The sequence below is a fragment of the Girardinichthys multiradiatus genome, chromosome 9 (genome assembly GCF_021462225.1).
Source record: "Girardinichthys multiradiatus isolate DD_20200921_A chromosome 9, DD_fGirMul_XY1, whole genome shotgun sequence".
In the NCBI taxonomy this organism is placed as follows: domain Eukaryota; kingdom Metazoa; phylum Chordata; class Actinopteri; order Cyprinodontiformes; family Goodeidae; genus Girardinichthys; species Girardinichthys multiradiatus.
Genome location: NC_061802.1, coordinates 45,139,376 through 45,160,693, shown reverse-complemented (window position 1 = coordinate 45,160,693; position 21,318 = coordinate 45,139,376). Strand labels below are relative to the sequence as shown.

At 40.0% G+C, this 21,318-nt stretch overlaps 1 protein-coding gene across 1 annotated transcript in view; it reads left to right on the top strand.

The window, feature by feature from the left end:
• Window positions 1-21,318, top strand: part of LOC124873382 (inactive N-acetylated-alpha-linked acidic dipeptidase-like protein 2) — a 677,436-nt gene that overhangs the window by 193,733 nt on the left and 462,385 nt on the right. The gene's annotated exons all lie outside the window — the stretch shown is intronic.

The following is a 21,318-nucleotide window of genomic DNA, read 5'->3' as shown; positions in this document are numbered from 1 at the left end:
TGGTGCACGTCTTGCTGGCGCATGTGTGACCAAGACAGCAAGTCTTTGTGATGTATCAATGTAGGTATTAATTAGTCAACTCAGAAGGAAGAAGAAACAAGTCTCTGTTAATCTTGCGCAAGAGGTAGCTCACACTCTGCAGTGCAAATCTTGGCACCCTAACCCTAACAATCAAGAGCCACGGTATCCAGGGTAATGTCAGCATACCACCAAGAAGGACGAACCACATCCAACAGGATTAACTGTGGACGCAAGAGGAAGCTGTCTGAAAGGGATGTTCGGGTGCTAACCCGGATTGTATCCAAAAAACATAAAACCACGGCTGCCCAAATCACGGCAGAATTAAATGTCTACCTCAACTCTCCTGTTTCCACCTGAACTGTCCGTCGGGAGCTCCACAGGGTCAATATACACGGCCGGGCTGCTATAGCCAAACATTTGGTCACTCATGCCAATTCCAAACATCGGTTTCAATGGTGCAAGGAGCACAAATCTTGGGCTGTGGACAATGTGAAACATGTATTGTTTTCTGATGAATACACCTTTACTGTTTTACCCACATCCGGGAGAGTTACGGTGTGGAGAAGCCCCAAAGAAGCGTACCACCCTGACTGTTGCATGCCCATAGTGAAGCATGGGGGTGGATCAGTGATGGTTTGGGCTGCCATATCATGGCATTCCCTTGGCCCAATACTTGTGCTAGATGGGCGCGTCACTGCCAAGGACTACCAAACCATTCTTGAGGACCATGTGCATCCAATGGTTCAAACATTGTATCCTGAAGGTGGTGCTGTGTATCAGGGTGACAATGGACCAATATACACCGCAAGACTGATGAAAGATTGGTTTGATGAACATGAAAGTGAAGTGGAACATCTCCCATGGCCTGCACAGTCACCAGATCTAAATATTATTGAGCCACTTTGGGGTGTTTTGGAGGAGCGAGTCAGGAAACGTTTTCCTCTACCAGTATCACGTAGTGACCTGGCCACTATCCTGCAAGAAGAATGGTTTAAAATCCCTCTGACCACTGTGCAGGACTTGTATATGTCATTCCCAAGATGAATTGACGCTGTATTGGCCGCAAAAGGAGGCCCTACACCATACTAATAAATTATTGTGGTCTAAAACCAGGTGTTTCAGTTTCATTGTCCAACCCCTGTAGGGCAATGGCGAGGGATTCTATTTCCAGAACAAAAAGCAGGGGGCTGAGAGGGCAGCCCTGACGGGTGCCTCTTTGTAAATTGAATGGATTTGAGGTTTGGAAATTAGTACTAACTGTAGCAGATGGCTGATGATACAATAATTTAATCCATGAAATATATTTTGCCCTGAAGTCAAATCTACTAAGGACCACAAAAAGATAATCAAACTCAACCCAATCAAATGCTTTTTCAGCATCTAGAGAGACCACGGACTCAGCCGAGTCTGTGGAGCTGGAATAGACAATATTGAGCAGCCAGTACATAAAAAAAATAATGTTGACCTTTAATGAAACCTGTTTGGTTTTTTGAAAATAACTCATGGTAGAACAATTTCTAGCCTTGGGTCAAGAGCCTTGGCTAAAATGTTGATGTCTGTGATTAGGAGGGAAACAGCCTTATATGAGGCATATCGGGTCTTTCCCCTTTTTTCCATTAATGTGATGCAAGCTTCATAAAAAGACTAAGGGAGGGATCCTTGCTTAAAGCAATTGGTAAGGGTTGTACTTAGCTGGGCAAATAGTAAGGTTGAAAACTGTTTGAAAAATTCTGAGAGAGGACCATCCGGACCTGGGCATATTCCAGATTGCATTGAGGCTATAGCTAAGAAGGCTTCTGACGGGGAGATGTGTTCATCTAATTTATTTTTAAGTTCTAGTGAAATTGCAGGGATGTGAAGTTTAGCTAGGAAATCACCAATTATGTTAGAATTAGTTTGTGATTGTGAGCTGTTGGACCACTTGTTTGCTGAGTATTGGATTATCTGCACGTTGTTGGACGTCACTGTGCCCCTCCAATGGCATCGGCCATTTTGTACCCAGGACAGCCCGCTCCTACATATCCCATCGAGCATTGTGACTGATATGACTGGGCGTCCCCAGTCTGACGTCACAGGATGCTATATAGGAGGCGCTCATGTTTGAAAACTCGCCTTCTGCTAGAAATCATCTGGTGATTGAAGCGCGTCACTTTAAGAGAAGAATTCTGTGCAGAGTTTCATTCATTCTCTCTCGTTGGACAACGAACCATTCATAACTGAGGTCTCTGGACTAAGAAGGCCAGAGATTTCACTTTGCCGATCGAAGACGTGAGTTAACACGTAACTGGAGACACGGAGTTTCAGAGAGACGAACCGCTACCGTGTTTCATTTTCAAGTCGACTTTGATGGTAAGATCATATTTTTCCTTTTGTCAAGAAGACCAAAGGACAAAGACTGACCGTTCCCCTGAAGTTAATTGTGGACGCACATTAACTTAATCCCACTTTTCCTCGCTCGAATTCCCTCACTCGGAAGAAGACGACACAAGTAAAACCCATTTTTTTTTATTTCTTTATTAGAAGGCCTGGGCAGGGTCAGAGGTTGTAGAATCGATCAGAATCGCTGGTTAGGATCTCATGTGCTAGCTTGCCGCCAAAAGTTATCAATCCTTTGTGGTCAGGAGTTAGGGGGACGTTTTATGATCAGAAGACCATAAGGACAGTCGGAGCTGCGCTCCAACCCTCACCACTCGCCACCACTCATATCCCCCTCTCCCTTCGTCTGTAGTGCCATAAACTGCTGGTTGACTCAATACAGACCCACTACCGTTTGTTGATTTTGCTTATTTAGATGTGTTACCCCTGTGTTTTTAGAATTTTACATGTTGAGTAGGTGAAAATTAATAAATATTCACATAGATAAAGAGAGAGCGTTTGGTGTTTCATTGTTTGCAAAAAGTGATGTGTCAGTCAAAATAAGGTTCAAGTTCCACACGTTTCGGCAGAAACGGTCGATTAAACAGTGACATCTCCGGCAATAGTTATTAATTATTACGGAGTATTTAACGGTTGTAATTGTCAGAGGCGGTGAGCCACAATTACAACACCAGAAACATATCTGGTCGCGATTCGTAAATGAGGATTTATGTTTAAGAAATTGATTTTGTCAGATTATGATTTGTAATTATAATTATTGATCAAGATTATTCAATCAATAATCATAAACCCAACAGAGCTGTAGATCTCCGAATAGAAGTCTCTAAATGCATCATTAATTTTCCCGTGATCTGTGACTATGTTACCATCTTGTTTTTGGATTTTGGGAATTGTTTGCCTTGTCCTAGAGCCCTTAAGTAAGGTCACCAATAATTTATCAGGTTTGTCGCCATGCATATAGAATTTGGATTTGTCATGCAAGAGCAAATGTTCAGCTGAGTCGACCCTCGTTTTCAGTTCAACACGTCTTCTAAAAAGTTCAGGACTCTGATTATGAGCGTATTTTTCATCAAGCTCTTTAATTTGTTGTATTTGGTTGTTCTGTTCACAAACAGACTGCTTTTTATTTTTTGCTGATTAACAATAATCTGGCCTCTGATGTGGGCCTTAAAGGCACCCATACAACAAGGCTGGAAGTCTCTTGGGAAGAGTTAGTGGTAAAATAGAAGCGTATCTCATCTTGAATAAACTTTATGAAATGTATTAATAATTACAATTAGCTATTGATCATTGATAAATTATTAACCAGAACCAATAATTGTCACTGTTTATTCAACCACTTCACCGAAGGTGGGTGAACGTCAACCTTATTTTGACAGATACATCACTCTTGCATGAAATAAACACAAACACTTCTCTTAATTATATATATGAAGATTTATTGAAGCCATATGATTTGTGATGGTCCAAAAACCCTCACCTAACTAAAAAGCACTATTCTACACAAAGGGGATAAAAATGACTACCTAACAGTCTTATCAAAAGAAACATAAATGCGCAGTGAGTGTCTATGAAGATCAAACAACAGTTTTATGGACAAAATGTGCAGTTTGGGTTAACTTGTAAGATGAAGCCCTCCTGGTGTGCTGATGTCTCGATAGCGGTGATCAGCTGGTAAACGGTGGGCCACACTTAGCCACTAGCAGCTGATTACCCCAAATCTCGAACAAAGAGTCATAAAACTCTGAGACGGGAACTCAGTGGAAAAGCTCCAGTAATAAAACTGGGACGAAGGAGTAGTCAGGTGAGGCCCAGACCCACTTTGAAAGTCCATCTTCTTACTCCTGGCTGATTTGGGATCAGCTGGACAAAACATGAACACGTATGATTCAGCATCGCTTGCACAGCAAATTAAAACACAGCTCAGCATAAAACACTTCAATCAGTATAGCATGCAACAAGTTGATACCTTGGATTAACTACTGGTGATTCTAAATCACCTTAAACTAAACTTCTCATCCGTCCAAGAGGGGGAAATATGAAGAACCATTTAGTTGACTGAATCAACAAGGAGGAAACTCATCTCCTTGGAAATAAAACCTCTGTGGGTTTTTCACCTGCGCCGGGTGTCGGTGGGGTCTTCGATCGGCATAAGAATCTTCTGACCTTCTTGTGTCAGACAGATTTCCAGCTTTCAAGCTCTTCTAGGTATGGCCGTGTGGAGCAAAAGTTTTCCTGCAAGCTCCTATCTCTCCAGATATACGCATCCGTTGCATCGTCCCGTGAGACACGCTGGAAATGGCAACGAAAGTTTATTTTCTGCGGGTTTTATAAACCCGGGTGACGTCAGAGCTGCAATGTCTGTTGAGCTTCGCATGTTCAACTGTGCAACCAAAATGGATGACCCCAACAGAATGGATATTCTAATTTATTGAATTTGACTGTGAATAAGCTAGCATCAGTTTAAGGTCTAAAGATGATCATCATCCACCATTATCAGCCTCGGCCTCCTGTTAGCATAAATTAGGCTTCCTTCTTGAACCGCCAACTTAGCCTGGTGAAGGGATTTGAGTGTTTAGATGATCGCAGAGGCTAAATTGCCTGGGGCAAATGCTCCTGGTAGGATGTCCCATGGCAAATAAACTCTGTGTGATGGGCCAGACAAAGAGTGGTTCAGAAGCCTTCATGAAGTCAATAGGAACAAGGTACAAGACGGTGTCCCCTACGGCAGAGCTGGGGCAACTGCACCCTTAGACTGCCTCTGGGGACGTGAGATGTGACCTTGCTGGGGGGAAAGGAGCCTGAGATTGTGTAGGAGGTCGAGAGATACCAGATAGGAATAGTCGGGCTCACCTCCAAGCACAGCCTGGGCTCTGGAAACCAGCTCCTCAAGTAAGACTGGACCCTCCTGTACTCTGGAGTCGCCCACAGGTAGAGATGGTGGGCTGGGGTGGGTGTGCTTGGCGCCCCTCAGCTCAGCTGTCTTGTATTGGGGTTTAGCCCAGTGAATGAGAGTGTCACATTCCTGTGCCTTCAGGTCGTGGAGTAGTCTCTGACCCTTATTTTAGCCAATGGACTGAGCAGTGGTGAAGAGTACCTGACCTACTTGATGTACCTGGGGGGTGGTGCTTGAAGGCACCCATCTTGGGGACTGTTGCTGGAGGATCTCTCTCTCTCTCTCTCGTAATTGTTCATCATGTGCATCGTTGACCATGTTTTTCACTCTGGTCAAATAGTGTTAGTGTCCAATGTCCTGTCTCACCATTTTTTGAAGGCACTTCCAGGCCAGAAGGCCTCGGTGAAAATAGAAGGGGGAAGCTGTGATTTTCTCATCCTTCAGAGGAAGTATATACACAATGAGCTTCCTTTACTAGAAATTCTGTATTCTTTGGTTAGGTTGTCTGTTGCAGCCTTTCAGAAAGTAAGTCCAGAATCCAGCTGCACAATGTGGTGCTGAAACTAAGGGGAAGCCAATTTGCTTACTAAATGCTTGGTTATTTATTTATTGAAGGCTGACCTAAAATCAACAAACAGCATTTGTGCAATGGTGTTTTGCTTGCGGTGCTGAAGCCACAGGTATAGTACATGTGTAATGGCATCGTCTGGGGAGTGGTTTGAGTGGTAAGCAAACCGGCATGGATCAAAACCATGGGGAGGTTTTGAGTTCATTTGCGGTTTTATGAGCCTCTCAAAACACTTCATTATCATTGGGGTAAGTACTGCAGGGCGATAGTCATTAAGTTAGGTTATTGTGGGCTTCTTGGGTTTGATGGTGGGTGTCTTGAAGCACAATGGACCAATGCCCTGGTTCAGAGAGGTGTTAAAAATATCCATCAGAACTGAGGCCAACTGTGCAGTGCATTCTCTGATTTACCTGCCTGGTATCTTATCTGGCCCGGCTGCCTTTCATGTATTGTGTTCTTTCAAAAGACAGCTCTTGTTGTCCTGGATGGGGCTCAGATTTCTTTCCTGTAGTTGAGTTGAGTGTCTCAAACCCACCAAAATGCTTATTTAGATCATCACTTTTTCTAAACCTGTCTTGTGTATTCCTATGTCTCTAACTACCACAGTCGCTATTTTGCCCGCTATTCAGCCCCTAATATTTACATAGATTTTTTTTCCCCGCGGGTGAGTATACGCACAAGCGTTGCCTAGCAACTGCCACTCTAGAACGGTGTCTGAGAAGGAGATTGCTAGCATCCTACAAATGGATTTTCAACTCAAGAGGCAGTGGAAATGCTTAAAAAATTAGATGAGTGTGATTCTGGGGGCTAGAGGGATAAGAGTGAGGCTCCCCCAGGTACAAAAAAGACAAGTCGTCGGAGGTGGTGACGCATTATTTTAAAGTTGTAAAAGACTAGCCTATGTAATGATTTTATCATTTTAAACTATAGTTGACAGATTAGTAAACTAATAATTTATATACTGTTTATATAGCAACAGTGCCACAATCAGCGCAGGTTCAGAGACAGGGAGACGAGCCAGGCGCCCAGTCCCCAGCTATAAATGCGTTGACAGAGGCAGAGGGACCCACTATGTATGCAAAGCGCCAGATCCAAGATTCCTCTGCTTGCTGGATGCCGAAATGCTCATCCACATTCAGGGCTGCACGGTGGATGAGGCCCACAGAGTTTTAGATTTTAGGAGTCCTCCTGGGACATGAGTGTCGATGAGCTGATGGCGTTTTTTGCACTAGTTCATGTCCGCGGAGTGAAAGGAGGGCGTAACATGGAGCTGTCCAGCTTTATGTCAGATTAGTAAAGCTTTTTTTTTTATTTTACATGTACCCGCTACTCTGCATTATTTTTTAATACTATCTATAAATAATAATAAAACATAATGGGTTTTGATCAAATACTATTATTAATCCTTGTCAAAATCATAATTTTATAGCGTGCAAGAAAAGCTTTAGCATTCTGACCAATGGAATGCGATGACATCATCACCGCCCTTGCATACAGAATGCACGCTGTCCAATTGACGGGCTTGGGAGTTTTCGTAATGTTAGAATTCTGGAAGTCCTAGTGTTAAAACAGTGGTAAATAAGCTATACATTTTCCTTTGTTAGCTAAAACTGCTAATGCTAGCGCCAGGAAGGACAAATATTTACATCCGGCTGGTCGCCTTCTTGTTAGAGTCCATAGAAATTCCTCTCCGCCATCTTAGTAGTCCATTATGCCATGTGATGGGTAGTTGACAAAATTAAGATCAATTGTTAATTTTTTTTATTTTATTATTTTATTTAAAAATGTTTTACTTTACTTGTCTTTTAAAACTAATTTGACTTCTTTTTGAATTCCTCAAAAATAAATCTTTGCTCTCAAACATAAATATCCAAACTAGATTTTGATATCGCATCATTTTATTGGTTATGGTGTTCAAACATTTTGTTTGTTGCCTTTTTCCTTCATTTGTATATAGTTCATTAGTTTTCCTTATTTCTTTATTTTGTTTGGTAGTTTTTAGTTGAATTGTTTCTAGCCTAGAGCCTAAGAGTTTGTTGATTAAACTGTTTACCTTGGAGTTCAATTGTGTCTGCCAATAATAAATTCTTAGATTTTGAAGCTACGTTGTTGTGAATCTATTCCATATGTGGAATACATTTGTACAGTTTGCTGTATTCAGAATGCCGGTGCTAGAATTAACCTTTTCATCTATTGTTCTAAATCCACCGCCATATTGGGCTAGTATTGACAGGACAATACTTGACAGTACGACTGAAAGTTGTTTAAGTAGATATTAAATAACTTGTATTAATAAATTTTATTGCACTACATTCTGTAATCCTTGGTGGGCCCCTGGTTTTTCCTGGTGCAGCAATCTGAGTTGATACAGGTGTTTCTCCAATACCAAGTCTACATCCTCTGTGTGCCTTGACTGTTGTAAGTCCAGTAAGTTAGAAGTTACTGCTATTTTGCCAGGTAAAAAACAGGGTAAGGTTTTTGATAGACAAGAGATTTATTAGTATTTTGTTCTAGTGTTAAAGCCTAATCTGTTAAGGCTTGCATTACCTGTTTATATAAGATTCTGTAAAATGGATGAAGGAGTCTTCGTTTCTTTCAGAGTTTATAGTAACTACAGTATGCCCTCAAGGTTGCTTTGGATATTGTTGTGAAAGATCCTTGCAGGCATGTTTGCTCCTTCATTCATGTTGTCATAATGCCATTACACCAAATGTGATCTTGTGTTATTTTTTTAATAACAACTATCTCAAGCAAATCACACAAACATAGTAAATCAGCTTGTGTCAAATAGCCACAGTACAGATATCACAATCAGGTGCAGATGAATGATGAAGAGCGAATAAAAAAATGGTTATCACCTCTTATCCAGCTCAATATGTGGATGTGTATCTGTTTAGTTTTGTTATACACCACCACACACAATTTGTATTAGATACTGTGAAGAGGTTTTTAAACCAAGGCAATGCAAAACGTTGCTGGTAACGGTTCCTCATCAGTGTAAACTTTTTGGGGGGTTGCTATGCAGCAGCAATAAAGAGCAAGCGGCATACAGGTCCTTCTCAAAATATTAGCATATTGTGATAAAGTTCATTATTTTCCATAATGTCATGATGAAAATTTAACATTCATATATTTTAGATTCATTGCACACTAACTGAAATATTTCAGGTCTTTTATTGTCTTAATACGGATGATTGTGGCATACAGCTCATGAAAACCCAAAATTCCTATCTCACAAAATTAGCATATCATTAAAAGGGTCTCTAAACGAGCTATGAACCTAATAATCTGAATCAACGAGTTAACTCTAAACACCTGCAAAAGATTCTTGAGGCCTTTAAAACTCCCAGCCTGGTTCATCACTCAAAACCCCAATCATGGGTAAGACTGCCGACCTGACTGCTGTCCAGAAGGCCACTATTGACACCCTCAAGCAAGAGGGTAAGACACAGAAAGAAATTTCTGAATGAATAGGCTGTTCCCAGAGTGCTGTATCAAGGCACCTCAGTGGGAAGTCTGTGGGAAGGAAAAAGTGTGGCAGAAAACGCTGCACAACGAGAAGAGGTGACCGGACCCTGAGGAAGACTGTGGAGAAGGGCCGATTCCAGACCTTGGGGGACCTGCGGAAGCAGTGGACTGAGTCTGGAGTAGAAACATCCAGAGCCACTGTGCACAGGCGTGTGCAGGAAATGGGCTACAGGTGCCGCATTCCCCAGACCTGGGCTACAGAGACGCAGCACTGGACTGTTGCTCAGTGGTCCAAAGTACTTTTTTCGGATGAAAGCAAATTCTGCATGTCATTCGGAAATCAAGGTGCCAGAATCTGTAGGAAGACTGGGGAGAAGAAAATGCCAAAATGCCAGAAGTCCAGTGTCAAGTACCCACAGTCAGTGATGGTCTGGGGTGCCGTGTCAGCTGCTGGTGTTGGTCCACTGTGTTTTATCAAGGGCAGGGTCAATGCAGCTAGCTATCAGGAGATTTTGGAGCACTTCATGCTTCCATCTGCTGAAAAGCTTTATGGAGATGAAGATTTCATTTTTCAGCACGACCTGGCACCTGCTCACAGTGCCAAAACCACTGGTAAATGGTTTACTGACCATGGTATCACTGTGCTCAATTGGCCTGCCAACTCTCCTGACCTGAACCCCATAGAGAATCTGTGGGATATTGTGAAGAGAACGTTGAGAGACTCAAGACCCAACACTCTGGATGAGCTAAAGGCCGCTATCGAAGCATCCTGGGCCTCCATAAGACCTCAGCAGTGCCACAGGCTGATTGCCTCCATGCCACGCCGCATTGAAGCAGTCATTTCTGCAAAAGGATTCCCGACCAAGTATTGAGTGCATAACTGTACATGATTATTTGAAGGTTGACGTTTTTTGTATTAAAAACACTTTTCTTTTATTGGTCGGATGAAATATGCTAATTTTGTGAGATAGGAATTTTGGGTTTTCATGAGCTGTATGCCAAAATCATCCGTATTAAGACAATAAAAGACCTGAAATATATCAGTTAGTGTGCAATGAATCTAAAATATATGAATGTTAAATTTTCATCATGACATTATGGAAAATAATGAACTTTATCACAATATGCTAATTTTTTGAGAAGGACCTGTATATGGAAAGCCAAAACAACTAAAATTTGAAACATTTCCTTGAGGTGCTGTCTAATAACTGCTGGTAAATATCTAAATATCTCCAAATGGTCACATCTTTAACAGTATATTAATGTTGCATACAGTTTATTTAAAATAATCACATTCACTTTTACTTTGGACGATTTCACAACTGGAACGATGCCTTAAAATTATAGATTTAAACATTTTCATTTATAAAGTGTTGATACTTAGGTTGAATTATTAAAATGGTTATTTAGAGGTATTTAGCAGATGTCACCTAAACAGTATAGGTCATTCTCAAGCTACCAACAGAGCTTTGATCAATAGGTGAAAAACAAAGAATGTGTCAGAACTGTCGTTGCTTTGGTTGGAAGAGGCAAACATTTTTTTAGTGGGTGTCACCTAAACACTTGAGTGCTTAAGTGTAGGTTTTCTCTGCTAATAATGTTGTAGCTTATTAGTGTAAACTGCTCATTAGAAAGCCGTTAAACAACACAGTGTTAATAAGTGATTTATTTTCTTTCCTGTTTTATGAGGTCAAGTTTTACATTTCATTACTTCATGCCATGCAGGACTTTCTCTTTTTAACTTAATACATTTACAAAAAATGCCAAAAGCATTATTCTTCAGCAATCGCAGCATTGAAAACTTCATTTTCTCTCCTGCCCAACCAAGTTTGTGGTAGATGGGATCTTTTAGCTCAAGCTAACTGATAGGCTTGATGTTTAATTAATGGCCTGACAAGGTCTAATGAAGCTTATGACACTAACTGCACTAGCATATGGGTGCCCCATGAGAATCAACACTCAGCACACTAATTTAGATAAATGATGCCCCAGGTTATGCCGGGCTATTTGCATTTCATTTGGTGGAAGCTTTGGGACAAGTGAGGATTAAGCAGGGGGCTGAGTGGGAGATCAAACAGGAGAGGTGTTTAGGGTTGAGAGATGCGAAGATGGAGGTGTTTACTCCAGTGAGTATGTGAGTGTATGTGGGTGTGGATTTCCCGTTGGCTATGCAGGATGCTGTTGTCAGATAAAAGGATTGGAAGCAGAAGGGGCTAATGGCAGATGTGCGTAACAGAACAGTTGGACAAACATGTTCATGTGACTAAGTGTATGTATCCAAATGCACAGTTTGTATTGCTATCTTTTAAACCTAAGGGGATAGGTCCTTTCGTAATGAGAGTCTTCAGAGGAGAGGTAATGTATTGTGTTTTGATTACATCATACCTGATTACCCCAGTTGAAAATCTGCCTCAAAAAAAAGTAAGCCAACTATGGAACCCTGAAAAGAAGTTGTAAAGTTACATGAATTCGAATATATATTTTTTTTTAAGATGAACTGAAATGATGCTTAATGAGTTTATAGTATCGGCATAGATGCTAGTCTTCTGGGAAGTACTCTTTACACCATCATAGATAACCTGACAAGTGTGGCAGCCTCATGCAATCCTTCAATGTGGTCCCCATCTAACGTCCACAAGAGCAGGTAGGCTCTTTCTCTAAAGAAACTAAGTTGATTTCCGGCCTGTCGGGCTACAATGTTTTTTTATTTTCCATAGAGAAAAGGATGGCATTCAGTGACAGAAAGAGAATAGTTGGTGGCCTGTTGAAGTAGTGTACACTCTATTTCAATTTGCATTCATAAAAGAAACATGTGAGGGCAGGGCACCAAAACTGGCTCTTGTTCAAAGGCCCACATCCTCATTAATCTGGCCTGCTCTGTACAGACAAATTAGTTTCATAATTAAAATAAAACAAAAACAAATGAGGTTTTTTAATTTGATATTTTGGATGCTTATCAAGTTAGGTTTGTTTATAATTTCAAAATCTTTACAAGTCTTTACAAGCACAGTTTTATGGCTATATTAGTAATTTTTAAAATCAAGGTACTGATAAAACATAATTACACCATATCTTCTTCTACCTAAATTAAAGGCTAAAGTGAGGGGTTAATGCCAAACTAAACTACAATGACTTGAAGCAAACTTTCTTAATTTCCAGTTAATCAAAATCATTATCTTTATTTACGACTGTATATTTGTACTTCAAAAGTTGTTTTGGCAAGCTATCCACAAAGACCACACTCATGAAATGCATGTAAAATTAAATTAGCTTGTGTGTAAGATGGAATCTAAACAGTGGTCTAGGACAGAAACACCCTGATTTCAATACTGGTATAAACACCTACAGAGAACAGTAAAAAGAAAAGAAACAACTTTTGGGACATTACTAAAATTCTGACCCACTATGACCCTACCTAGTTGAAATTACTAGAAAGTAGAATGGATTGTTGTCATGTGAAGTTGCTTCATGCATTCAGCATGCTTAGGTGAGTTAATCTGTATCAACACAGACAGAATGTCTGTGTACTATAACATGAGATTAATGTTTATATGAGGTCATTGCTGCTACATCTAAGGAAGATGACTTAAGAGCATCAGTTCTGTAGAGGTGGCTTACATGTGTAGTATAAATGGCAACTCAGGGTTGCCACAAAATGTTTCAACATGTCTAGAAAATAAGTGGCAATCTGGAACAGTATTAGATGTGTAGATCGGTAGAAGCATTATTTACTCGGGTCAGAGTCTTCCACACCACAGAAGGAAAAGGCAGATAAAAAATGGATTTGTTGGGGATGATGTTATCACCACGGAGCTTCACTGAAGAGCAGATGGAACTGGCATAATGAGATTTTATGCACTGATAATTTGTCCAGGGCAACAACATGGAGTGTTAAAAGAAGTTTTTCCATAGGAGATATGGCATGGATTCTATTTGTGGCTTGCTCCAAATCAGCCCACAAAAATGCCATTGGTGGTTAGATGATATTTCTCTACTATTGTTTTTTCCTGACAGTCCAAATATGTTGACATGGGCACAGAAGATTCGCCCTCACTGTTGTGTGTCATTGTACCCATGCCTCTTTCTTGCCACAATGACCATAGACATGTGTTAGTAATGCTGTGCTAGTTTGCACCTTCCTTCCAAATGTGCTAAAAATAGATACATAAAAGTGACTGCATCTGTTTTATGTTTGATCATATTGAGGGTTCTCAACGATGATATTTGCATATACTCCACACGGTATTTTTCAAGTTTTGATCATCAGAGTGTATTCTGCATATTCATGAAGGCAAACACGCTAAATGGATTACGCTTGCTATTTTGCTTATTTGACAGATGCAATCCTCAGTGCACCTGGTTAGTATTAGTACATCAGCTTTGCTCTACATGCAAAACCTTAGTAGATCAGGCCCTATGTATTACGAATCAGAAAAAGGCGGTCCCAAGATTCAGCCAGACAGTACTGAAAATTTAAAAGGTTTATTCAGCCACAGGAAAACGTCACTCAGGTAAAACTCAACACAGCTACCGGGAATCACTGGGGCAGAAAGAGGAATTAGTGACTTGTATTCTCTCCAGATTTTGCAGGGATCAGAAAAGCCACTAACCTGCTTTTGTCTTGAGTGGAACTTGAAACCCAGAAGGGAAACCTCAGTGGGTGGCAGGCAGTGATCTCCACAGCACAGGTAAGATGTGACTCCAGGCTGAATAATCCAAGAGCAAGGGTGGCTCAATAATTCGAGGACAGAAACAGGGTCAATGATCGAAACAAGAGACAGGCAAGGGGCAGGCAGAGGCATAAACCAGATGCAGGAAACAAGGTTGACAACCAAAATCCAAACAGTCTGACAGGGAGCAGGCAGAGGCATAAATCCAAAAGGCAAGGCAAGGTCAAGAACAATGATCAGACAGGAAGGAACGCTGGATATCTACTCACACAATGGCTTTCAAAAATCTGGCACCGTCTGTTTGTCAGAGTCAGTATATATCAGGGAAGACACAGGTGTATGGCATTACACAGATTGCACTACACTGCAGCAGCCACCAGGTGCATCTAATCTGCTGATAGCAACCAGGGAGACAGGGTAGAGCAGACGTGCCAGAATCATAACACTATGTGCCTTACTGTAGTAACTAAAATCTCAGTGGCTGCTGCCACCAACTCTTTTGCAATCAGTGAAGGGTTTGGACACCTTAATAATCTGTTGGTAGCTGTTGATAATTTTCTTTTCCTGCCACAAGGTGGTGTAACCAATATTTTTTTTACTTTGAATTTGTAAAATATGCTTCCAAATGTATCTGTTGGAACTTTTGAGGTCTTTGCTATTTTCTTTGTATCTATTCCTGTGTTGTTGAAAGTCAATGATCTCTGTACTTATAGGACAACTCCTCAGACTTTGCCATATTTTTTTAATGAAATGAAATGTTGGTTGTATGTGTTACAAATGTAATTAGAATGTTTTCTAAGAAACTTATTCATTATTTCATTTTTCATTATGTGCACTCTGTTTTCCAAAATCCTCCCATAACAGGACAACAAAGCCTGACCTTCAGCTGTAATGGAGTACATAACCTGTTGGCTTCTGGGTAATGCAGTTTTTAATGGACTGGCTTGAACCTCCAGAGTGGAGAATGTAGCAAAAACACAGGCAGTCGCAGGAACAGAGGAAAAAACAAAAACAATAAAGAACACTGGTATTGAGAGGGAGGAATAAAAAATAAAACAATAGCTAGATAAGAGTGTTTGCCTGTTATTGTTTTCCATGTCTGACATGGCCTGTGGTATTCAGGAGATTTCATGCAGAGGAGAAAAAGAGAGATCCATAAACCTCTTGCGTTCCTTCAACACCTCAGGGAAAGCCATCTTTAATTCATGAGGACTATAAAAATAAAGGTTTTTATTTTGATTGTCCTGCAGCCTGTAACAGACTCTCAAAGCATAAATGACAACATGCAGATGTTGGTGCTGTGGTTACAGAAGACATCATTATGCAGCACTCTGAATGCATTTTCTATTTTAAATTAGTTGAATCTACCTTGGTCTGGTAAAATTTATTCTAAAAACCTTTCTCTTTCCTCTTGAGGAATAATTTATAAATTCTAGCATCACACTGTGGGAGTACTTGAATTAAAAGGCTCTCTGTTCATCTTTGCACTTTAACATATCTTCATTAGAGATTTTTAATTGTGTTTTTTACACAACTGACATAAGCTGTTGCAGTTGCTGCTGAGTGGATATGGTGACGTGCACAATTCCCAGTTTTAGCGTTGTGTTTTTTTGTGAATTGTTTAATTTTTTGACCCAGCTTTTTAACCTAATTCTTCTAGCCTTGCTGTTATTTGATGTTTTATTTTTAATTTGTTATTTGTTGTATCGTAATAAGGTCTGCACAGTAGAGCAGTGGGAACATTGTTGCTTTGCATCAAGAAGGTCCTGGTGCGGATTCCCAGCCACAGGAAGAAGCTGCAAAATATCAATATGTGAAAGCCTGCAGGTCTGAACTGCATCAGCTCCAGGCTTAACATGAGCCTAAAGGTGGGGAAAGTACCACACCTGTGGAAGACCTCCTGTATGGTACCAGTGCCAAAGACCATACATCCAAAGGTCCTGAGCCGCTACAGCCTGGTAGTACTGACCTCACATCTGATGAAGACCCTTTGAGGGACATGCTGGTGTTGTCAGGAATGGACCCTCACCTGTCCCAGTGGATACTTGTCTAACTTATTGGCCGCCAACAGTATGTGAAGACAAGTTGCTGGCTCTCTGACAGGTGGGTCTGCAGTATGTGGGCCCTGCAGGGAATTGGGCTGGCACTATTCCTGTTTATCCTTGACACTTCAGACCTCTCCATCAACACCTCAGGCTGTGATGTATAAAGGTACTCTGATGACACTGCTATAGTTAGCCTCATCACAGTTTAGGATGACTCAGATTACAGATAGTGGACACAGGACTTCATGGACTGGTGCCAGCGGAACAATCTCTTGATCAACGCGAGAAAACCAAGGAGATGGTGGTGGATTTCCACAGGTGCAGAACCACTACACTGACCCTCCTCTTTTCTTACTCCTCCCCTTGGTTCTGATGGCCTGTAGTAATTTAAACCATCCATGATTTAGTGCATGTCTGGAGCTAGACCCGTCTTAGTCATGATAACAAAGCTACTCTCTGTACTATAGTGTAGAGAGAGCTCTATAGTGTAGAGGTACTCCCTCTATAATGCAGGGTAGAGACAGCCAATTCTCCAGTCATCCTACTGTTGGAAAGGGAACCCACATTTATCTTGATGATGGACAGGATGATGTGTCTGTATCAGGTCCTGTGTCTCCTTCTCCTCAGCTCGTGGAGAATATCGGCTGCTCAGGGAAAGTGGCACAATGGGGCTACCAAGAGCCAATAGATGATCCCTGGTGTAAATAAACAATTTAAATAAACAATGGTAGCGTGGCTGCTCACTTGGTCTCCAAACACAAATACCATATAAAAAGAGAATGAAAACAAAGTTGTCCACAAAATGGTCAACTCCATAAAGTTTAGAGCAATGCAGAAAAAACAGGAACACAAAACCCATCTAGCAAAAGTTTAAAATAAGAAAAACTCAGGGCTGAGTGGAAACTGCAGAAATTTCCAGAACTAGTATCTCCCAAATGCACATACTTTTTTCTGTCTCTCAAGCAGAGGTTGTGCTAGACTTTTTCATTGTCAATCATTTTGACTGACAGGGTCAAAAAAACCTGGTCATAATCTATTTTTACCTGTCATTTTTTTTAATGAAAATAAATAAACATTCAATAACATTTATTTTCATTCATTTTAATTAAAATTTAGTCTGAACATGCTGAGCAAGCCACATGAACAAATTAATAGATTTAACTTTTACTCCGCAGTGACAAAAACACTGACTGTGGACCCAGTGACTGCATATAAACAATGAAATTTAGTGACTGCACTTAAAATCTGAACGGATCACCCGCTGTGGCCTGAATGCACAGTCTCACAACTCCCTTCTGGTTTGCAGGGCCTGAATCGCGCAGCCGCTTGTGTGTAATCAAATGTCTCGAGTGGGATTGCTGCAGAGGCTACTGTTATGAGGTTTTGGACTTTTGCCTCGGAAAGATGACTTTTCGTGTCTGTTTTCATGTTGTTCTGGAGGCTGAATCCATGCTCTGACTAGGAAGGGAATTACAAACGCAGCTTCAGCCAATGTTTTGATATCAGAGAAGACTTCACTACTTGAAGTAATCAGAGGTTGGCAAGACTCTCCAAACGCTAGGTTCCCTGATCCGACAAGCACTTGCCTTAGTGAGATGAAACAGCTAAGTAATATGCTAACTCAGTAAGGGTTGTGAATTACAATCTGCCAAAATGATGGCCTTTAAATTTTTCTGTTACCGTTTAAAAAGACTGGTCAAAAACAAAAAATATATTCAAATAACGAGACCCCTGCTCTCAAGTAATTTGTGACACAATTTAACATGCCCCTCCTCATCCCATTTTGTTCATTTTTTTTACACAATAAATCATGATTTATTAGTAGTAATACATTCAAAAATATTATCATTTGCAGTTGTCATTTTATCTTACATTCTGAAGTTCTGCTCACATATATTGCTACTCCTCCTCCACTCTTGTTTTTTTTCTGTTCATGTATATGAATTCATGACCTTCTGGTTGAAAATCAGTCCCCTCTTCTGCTTTCAGCCAGGTTTCAGATACTGTGATAATATTAAAGGGTTGTAAAAATGAGAATAAATATCTTCTAATATGGTCAAAAGTGGCATAGAGAAATTGACAGTTTGTCCTTTGCTGTACTAATATGATTAAATTGTTAATTGGTTTAATAATAGCAGTTAGTATTTGTGGTGGAGAAGAAAATAAACACATAAATAAACAGGGTAAAATCATTTCCAAAATCTTTTGAGCTGTATTCAAAATTTTCAAAAGGTGATAATTCAAGCTAATCTTGAAAGTTTATCCCTTGTACGTGGTTGTTGTGTCCAGATGAAGTTATGTCAGATAAATTCATAATTGTTATTTGTGAGTACAGTGTTCTCTTCATTGTCCAGTCACATGCTCAAACATATTTATTCAGTTACTCTAAGGTAAGGTAAGGTAAGTCTATTTATATAGCGCTTTTCAGTAACAAGACATTCAAAGCGCTGTTCATGAGGAAGAACAATTACAATACAATCACAAAGAAAATAAACACAGATGCAGACACAGAAAAACAAATCAAATGACAGTTATAATCCTTGGGAGTAATAATAATTAATAATCCTTCCAAGTGTACTGGTAGAAATTGGTTCCAAGCCACTGTTAATAATAAAGCATCTTATGCTAAAAGAAGATGATAATATTGATAGTCTCATCAGTCCACCGAATTCTAACTAGGGAAGCTGAGTCACTGGTACAAAACACCTTTAATCCACATTTTCAGGTGCTAGTGATATATTGCTTTTACTGGTACTGAAGTTGAACTAAGTAATAACAGTCCATTGTAGTCTAATTAAGAAAGCTGGGTCATTGGTGTAAGAGCAGCTGAAGTCCAAATTACTAATAACATTTGGTTTTTGCTGGTAATCCTTCTGATAAAACTAAAAATCAATGAAAAAGTAATGAAATACTGATAATAATTGGCTATTGCTGGTAATCCTTCTGTGAAATCTGAAAATCTATGAGAAGTAATGAAATGACACACTTAGGTAAAGTAAGATAGGAGGGGGAAAAAATCATATTTCAGACTCTATTCTTAGCAATAGCGTCTGGAATAGTACAAAAAAAACCTCAGCAGGGGTAAGCAACACACACATAAATAAAGATTTAGCAAGGGTACGGTGGAATCCTGAGGGTGTGAATGTAAGTCTGAGTGTGTTTGCAAGAATTAGACTGTCAACACTGATAGAAGTGCCATTGTCCTTGAGAAGAGAGGTGGAAGTTTTATCAATCGGCCACATAGTCCTATCAGCACACAGCTGGTAGGGTAGTGCTGAGGAAAGAGCGTCGTGTTTATATAACATGCAGGAGATATTTTGTCGATAGCCAGTTAACAGAAGTTGCCAAGGCCAGTTTAGGGAGCCTGATTGAGAAAAACAATAAATGTTGTGGTTCAGGCAGTTGTGAATTTCCAACCACCTTAAGAGTTTTACTGGTATGTCTCAATTGCGAATACAAATAGCCAAATTTCTTGTACTTTCCGCAGATCTGGAGCATACAACTTCTCCAAGATTATATCCTTTAACCTCTGAGTCCAACCGCTGCCAGGCTGCGATTCTGTTCAAGAATCGTGTCCAGCTTGCGATTCTGCTCTCTTAACATTCCAGTCTGAGTATTGATCGCTCTACAGACTCCATCTAATATCGCAGGCAGCTTTGGAATGCTTTGAACAGCCGCCCACATTTTGCGAATCACTCGATAAGCCAGGTAACCACCAACTCCAGAAAGCAGAAATCCTGTTATCAAAAGTCCAAATATGAACACATCTTCTAGGTCCTCCACCAACATCATAGTCAGGCACACAATCTTCCACTGCTGCCAATAATCCATTGTGTATCCAGAGAAGAACATCCCGTCTGGACAAGAGGGTCTCCTTTAACCTGTCTTCCTCTTGAAAAAAACATGTAATCATCGACAGTACTACTGTGAGACACATAATGCTTGGAAGTCACTGCATAGTCTGTTATAGTTTTCTTTATAATGTGACAATCTGTACAATAAATGACTTCTTTAAGCTTGTTTTCATGTTTAATTTATGAGGATATACAAATAATTATTGGCGTTCCCCTCCCCCTGCTGGTGCCTCAGTGTTGCAAGAAGGGAGGAGAGCCATGACTGGCAGCATGCTTCATATTCCAAAACTAAAGAGGCTGAGGAGGTTGTGTCAAAGTAAATGGTTGGAAAACATATTGCCCTGATTTCATACTTTGTTTATCTTTCTTGATCACACAAACCAGCATGTTAGTGTGATGGTTTATTTATGAATAGGAGGTAAGTAGCCTGCCAGGAAAAGGTTGTACACGACCTTGTCAATCTTCAAGCTAACAGAGAAAAAAAACAAAAGATAACTCTGCTCCTAAACTTTGTATTTGTTATCTTTTACTGATGGATTTCTGTGTATTTATTTAATTATTATTATTAATATTATTATCAATTTATTTAATTATTATTTATTTATTCTTATTAATATTTTATTGTTTTCTTATTTTCTTTGTCTTCTGTCTTGCGTGATGTCATGGAGTTAAAAGATAAGGGGTTTCTATGTTCTCTGCCAGTAGACGTCTGCCAATGTGTGACCATGGAAATAATTACATAATTATGTAATTACTGACAACACAATTTCATTGTATTACTTTTTTAAGTTTTCTGATGGATCGTTTAAATAAAGTATTTTGTTTTACAAAGGGACTGGTCCATTTTTTGTTTATTTGTAGGCATGAAGGTTGGAAAACAGTGGATCCCTGCAAAGCCAAACTACATGTGCAGACAATAATGGTGAAATTGTATGAAAAGGGTTTGTTTTCCCCAGCTGTGATAGGAGTAAGGTAAGGCTAGATGCACTATGTGGGGCTTGTAACAGGTCAGTTCTTACCTGAACTTTTGTTCCATTATAGTGAGAGGAACCTTCATCTGCATTGAGCTAGAAGTAATGAAAGTGTGGTGGAGCATTCAAGATTGATGCCAAGGAACTCCCAGACCTCTTCTCTCTGTGTTTTACCCTCTTTCATGCATCTATAAACTCTCTGCCTTGTCTGAAATTAAATAGCAACCACTGAAATTGGTATTAGTCATTATGTTCCTGAGCAGTTTTGTGTTTGTTTTAATTTCTTCAAGGATGGAAAGTCACTCAAATGTATTTAAAAAGAAAAGTTCATAAAGAGCACATTAATGTCTATGTATAAATGCTTGAGTGAAATTTACAAAATAAGTAACGGAAGCAGCTTTTTAACCGCACATGCTTTATGTTTACTGAGTACATTTGCCCATTCACAT